General features: G+C 51.8%; 1 protein-coding gene across 2 annotated transcripts in view; it reads left to right on the top strand.

Annotated features, from left to right (window-relative positions):
• Positions 1 to 3,656: 3,656 nt before the first annotated feature.
• RAI14 (retinoic acid induced 14) overlaps positions 3,657 to 5,896 on the top strand; it is a 143,365-nt gene continuing 141,125 nt past the window's right edge. For both annotated transcript variants that reach the window (XM_012640525.1, XM_012640523.1), the window contains exon 1: positions 3,657 to 3,796. The gene's annotated coding sequence lies outside the window, so the exon portion shown is untranslated. The remainder of the gene's footprint in view (positions 3,797 to 5,896) is intronic.

The following is a 5,896-nucleotide window of genomic DNA, read 5'->3' as shown; positions in this document are numbered from 1 at the left end:
AGCTCTGAGGATTTACATTCCTCATATGTGATAATGGGCCAGAGAGTCTTAAGGCCTTCTCAGGTCTGTAACACCAAGCTTGAGATGCTTAGCTTCTCTGCCACTCTGCAAGCAAGGCACTGAGGCATGGCTCTGGAATGTATTTATTGCCAAAGATCTTAGCTTCACTTCCTGAGCAAGTGCCCAGCCTTATTGAGATGGAAAATATAGTAACCTACCCTTGGAGAAAGCCCTGCTGGCTTCCTGGCAAGTTGAAAAACCATGGACCAATTAGCGTTTGCAGGCTGCTTTGTTACTATGGTCTTGCTAATTATGAAAAGCAATGCTAAGGTTATTTTATTAATTTTTCCTTTGTTACAGTTTCTTTCTTTTTGGAAACATCCTCAAGAAAATACAAAAAGTGATTTTTCTATGCATATTTGGACTTTTTTTGGTAGATTATCTCCCTCCATCTGATTGTGTTATGGGGTTTTTATTCCATTCTCTGGACTGGGTCCAATATTTCCACATATTCCTCTAAATCATGGTGCCTCTGACTAGACCCAGAAGTGCAGACAGATCCTGACCAAACATCCAATTAAGTGGACAGTTACTTTTTGGCTCTGGTGTGATATCTACCTCTACGTCCTCCTTTAGGGACAGTTTCTTGTTACTCCAATAGGTCTTTGCTTTCTTTCCTCAGACTTAAGATGTTCCTAATCTAGAAAGAACCAATATTGATGACAGATGGGCAAGGAAGAAGGGATGATATTATTTAATCTCAAAAATGAAAATTGAGCCGTCTGGATCAATGAATTTCATTTATGGAATCCTGCTGAGTCTTGGATGGCAACACTTTTTGGAGTTTACTACTATGTTGGTATGACAAGACTGACCCACTAAAATGATTAGAAAACAATGTTTTGCCCTGAAATGACAGGGCAGTTTTCCTTGTGAAGGGTCTTGAAACTGTGAGAATGAATTTAGGATGTTAGAAATGAAAACGTTCTCAGAGGCTATATAGTTTGATGTTCTCTTTTACTGATGAATGAAGTGGGACCGGGAGAGGTTAAAACACTTGACAAAGTTCACACGGCAAGTAAAGTAAGTAAAAAAAAAGGGATCGGGAAACCTCCTCTCCTTGCTGTTAGTAGTCACTGTACTACATACGACACCACAGCTACTTGATATTTGGATGAAGGAATACAAGACGCTGTTCCTCCCAAAAGGTTTGACTACACAGATTAGGTGGTCCTTTGATTCTTGCTACCTTCACTCAAACCCTTTTACGTGGGTGTGGTCTCCATCAAAGAGTGGTATTCAATGTATCCTGAACCCAATTAGCATTTCTAAAAGGCCTGGGCAAAAAACAAACAAACAAAAAACATCCTAGCTCACAGCATCCTCATACTCCTGGGCTCAAGGGATCCTCCTGCCTCAGCTTCCCGGGTAGCTGGGACTACAGGCATGCACCACCATGCCCGGCTAATTTTTTCTATATATATTTTTAGCTGTCCAATTAATTTCTTTCTATTTTTGGTAGAGACGGGGTCTCGCTCTTGCTCAGGCTGGTCTGGAACTCCTGAGCTCAAACAATCCGCCCGCCTCGGCCTCCCAGAGAGCTAGGATTACAGGCGTGAGCCACCGTGCCTGGCCTCTTCAGCCCATATTTGGCCATAATGCCCCTGCAGGTGGCAAACTTCAGCTGCTGTACTCTACAGAGTGCAAGGTTGTTTTGAGTTTCAGAAGGGGGGATGTGCAAAAGGATCCTGGCACAGCCGAGGAACAGTAAGAGTCCTTCCCTCCACTTGTTGTGGACCCTCACTGAGAGTTAGGTATGCTGCTCTGAGAGGGTGGGATCATAAACTAAGGGGAATAGCACACAAGCCACCCACGGGAGCCTAAGAGCTGACATAGGCGGGTAAGCTCTTTTGGAGGTGGCTGTGACAGAGAAAAAAGAAGAGGCACAAGGCCTCTGTGAATCAAAGGCTGATGTGCCTGCCTTAGACAATCATTGTTTAATGTTGTTTAACATTTTAAGTTCTCCAATTTGTCAGCTGTTCCTACAGAATACACACATGTTAAATTTCCAAGACAGTATCGTATACCATGTACCACGCTCCCAATCCTATCTCCTGGCTGCCCCTGTTTGAATGAGATTAACCTGTTAAAAGCAGAGCAGAAAACTCATAATTAGCAGTATTGTTTGGCTAAAATACCCTACAGCACATCATTGACATGAACCGCCTGGAAACACTATTGTAGAAATTGCCAGCATTAAACCAAAAAAACGTTTGCTGTCCACATTTCTTCTAAAGTGTGATTTTATTTGAGAGAGGGATGAAGGACAGGAAGGGGAGTGTACATCTGGCTTTAAACTAGCTTGTTCATCACTTCCCTACGGAGTCTTTGCTGCACCATGTTAGGAAGTGAAGGCCATTCAGCTAGTTAGGCAGCTTTTGTTCCCTATTAGTTAAGTTCACCTGTTTAAAGCTAAGACAGGTTGTTCCCTTGGGGCGGGGGCGGTTCAGGATAGTTGCGGGAAAGGAACAGAGAAAGTCTGACGTGTAGATGTTAAAACATAGCCAAAACGTTATAAACTGAATTGTTTGGGTGAATTTCACTTTTGTTGGAGTTGGCTCCACACCCCTCCTTCTTTAAGTACGATTGACTTATGGTAGTTCCCACGAAAGGTCTTCATGCCACTTATTTATTCTAGAAAGCTTTCTTCTCTGTGCAAAGGACACAGAGCTAACTGGGAGAAGGGAGGGGCTTTGGTGAATAAAACTTTCTAGACCATAGCTGGATAACTTGACTAGAATGCATGGAAAAGCCAGCCCACATTAGACGCGGGTAGAGAGCTTTGAAATCCTTGGAATTAGTGGAGGAGCCCATCATGGTTCAAAGGTCAGGTCTCAGTGGGGTGGTAAGGGGGAGAGGGCACTTGGAGCAGTGAGCCTGTACCCCTTCGCGGCCCAAACTCCGTTTTGAGGGTGTTCCCATTCGCAGTGGTGCCTGTCCGTTGAGGCTGTAGGCTTCTCCGTAACTCCTCAGAGAACAGCACTCACGCGGGTAGTCCGGTCTTGCCACCTGAGGAGCGTTAGGAAACAGTCACTCCAACCAGTTGCTTCAGTCCAGAGAATGCGAGCACGCTCTAGTTTGCTTTCTGTTCGCTAATTTTGGAAAACACAACCAATTTGATCCTGGTCCGAAGGGGCCAGGATCAGTGACCTTAAAACACCCGCCACGACCACAAACGACTTTGGAAACTGACCAGAAACGAATACTCTTTGGGATCTCATCCGTCCTAAACCCAGGGGTCAGAGCGCGGTGGTTTCCACGAACTTCAGGTTAAGACGATGCAACAGATCCACGGAGGAGGGTCCCGCGATCCGAGGAAACCGAAGGCAAGGCGCGGGCGCAGGGGATGGGGCGGCCGCCGGGGCCGGGCGCGCCGGGAGCACCTCCCGCAGGTCCCGGCCGGAGCGCGGGGCGGGGTCACCTGACTCGCGGAATTCGGGGCCGCGCGGGGTGGAAGGGGAGGGGAATGGCTAGCACCTCCCTTCACGCTCCCGCTGGATGCAGGTCGGCGGGGGCCGGCGCCCGGCGGCCACGTGGTGGTGCTGCCGCTGCCCCCGCCCCGCCGGCCCAGCCCGGGAGCCGCGGCGCCCACTGACCCCCGCAGCGGGGGAGGAGGAGGGACCGAGGCGCAGGAAGCCGAGCAGGAAGCGAGCCCGGCGGCCGCGTTTTCCTGGGGAAGCGGCGGGCGGGGCGGCGCAGCCAGCGGGGCTCGGGAAGCCGCCGCCGCCTGGATGGGGTGAGTGCGCGGCGCCGAGAGTTGGGAGGCGCCCGGCGCGGGGTCCCGGGCTCGCGTCCCCGCCTTTGTGTCTGGGGTTCGGGCGAGGGAGGCGGCGGGGCGGCCCCGAGGGTCCCGCCACCGCTCCCTGGTCTGCCGCCCGCCGCCAACTGGCTGCGGAGGGCAGTTGGGGGCAAGAGGAAAAGGAGGATGGTGGGCGTCCGGGCGGAGAGGGAGGACCCCGCCAAGTTAGGAGACGGGACCCCGCGCCTGGCAGGCCGGCTGGGGCAGGGCGCGGGGCAGGGGCCGCGGGGCTTGCTGCGGAGCGAGCGCGAGTGGGAATGAATGAGCAGACCCGGGAGGGCCTTCTAGGTGCGCCCTCGAGTCAGCACCCTGTCCCACCTGCTCCGTCCTGCCCGCGCCCCGGTGCCCCCGCGTCCCTGCTTCTGAGCGCGACCCGCCTCCCGGCTGAACTTGGAGGAGCTGGGGAGGGCGGCGCGGGCGGGAGACTCCGGATGGCTCCGGAGATCCAGGGTCCGCTATTGTTCCTTTCCTGACTCCAGGGAGCCCTTCGGCTGGCCTGAGGGCGCAGGCGAGACCACTCCCGGCCTGCCACTGCCCCCTGCCTTCTTGTCGTTTTCCCCGCCGCAGCTCGGACAGGGAGGAGGGATGCTGGAGTTGGGGCAGACTCGGGGCCGCTTCGGGAGGAAGCAGATGTGGAGTGCGAGACCGGCGCCCGCCATCGACCGCGACCCTGCCCGGGAGGGTGGGTCTCCTCCTTGGGCAGGTTTGCGTCTGCGGTCTAGTTTCTGCAGTTTGCAGGGCTTATCTGCTAACTCCTTTGGGTTTCGCATCCCCCTTTTGTAAGAGAGGGCCTCAGAGCCTGGAGAGGCAACAGACGGAGGATCATGGCAGATGGAGCCCATTATAACATGGAAGGGTCATAAGGGACCTCACCTGGGCCTGAGCGTGGCTGTGTATCCAGGCTCCTCTTTCTTTTGCAAGGAGCCCAGGTCAGCCCAACTTTACTTCCAGTGATGCTTGGGGCAAATCTCCAGACTCAAGGCCGCTCACCTGAGGAACAGCGAGTCCCTTCGCTGCAGGCTCACAGGTGATTTGGATGGGATTCCCTTTTCTTTCCGGGAGAGAAGAATCCTGAGCTGCCTGGGACGGGGAATCATTGCTAGTTCTCTGGGGAATGTGATCTCAGGGCTGTCAGGGCCTGCAGAGAGAGGAACTGTCCATCAGTAGGACACAGCAGAAGCTCAGTGAGCGAGGAGAGTCTCGTGTCCTTGAGGTTTGAACAGAGTTGGAGAAGAGATGGTGAGTCACAGAGAGGCTGGATTTTGATTTCTCTGTCTCCAGCGTGCAGGGCACTGTTCACTCGTGAGTCTGGGAGTTTTATTACCAATGGATATAATATGATAATCTTTTCTTAATGTTGCCTAACAAGTGTGATCCCTGCCCCCCGCCCCGGGCTGGTAAGGCAGTCGATTTTACGCGAGGAAATTTATTCAGTTCTTATGTTTTATCCAGTGCTTGCATAACATGGATTGGGGGGGTCTGTCTGATGGTGGGCTGTCACACGCTTTTCATCTGCATTCACTGAGATGCTTCATTAATGAATTTATTGTATCATTTACACTCTTTAGATTTGTTTTGTGGCTTTTTTGGGGGTAGGGGGAGTGATAGTTGTAGCCCTGTTGAGAAATCTTATTACTACTATCTGTGGATTAAATAGAAAGAATGGATGCTGAGCCCCACCCCCCACCCCAGGATTTCAGTGGGGAAATGATATAGTTTCTCCCCTACCCCCACCAACACACATTAGTGCTGTACCTGACGGTGAAATTCTTCAGACTGCTACTTCTCAAGGTGTGTTTGAGGTAGGTAGACCTACTGTCCCCCAAGCTTTAAAGGTGAAGGAACAGATTTGGAGGTAAGGACAATGGGGTCTTGGAGTTGATAGAAAGTAGTAAAGAATTTTTGTCCCTCCCGCCCTCCCTTCTTTAAAAATAAAAGCAATTAGCCACTCTTGGTGGCATGCTTCTGTGGTCCCAGCTACTTGGGAGGCTGAGGAGTAGTATCTCTTTAGCTCAGGAGTTTGAGACCAGCTTAGGC

The sequence above is a fragment of the Propithecus coquereli genome, unplaced genomic scaffold (genome assembly GCF_000956105.1).
Source record: "Propithecus coquereli isolate 6110/MARCELLA unplaced genomic scaffold, Pcoq_1.0 Scaffold154, whole genome shotgun sequence".
NCBI lineage: Eukaryota > Metazoa > Chordata > Mammalia > Primates > Indriidae > Propithecus > Propithecus coquereli.
Note: the sequence above shows the minus strand (reverse complement) of the source record. Positions and strands in the feature narration are given on the sequence as shown.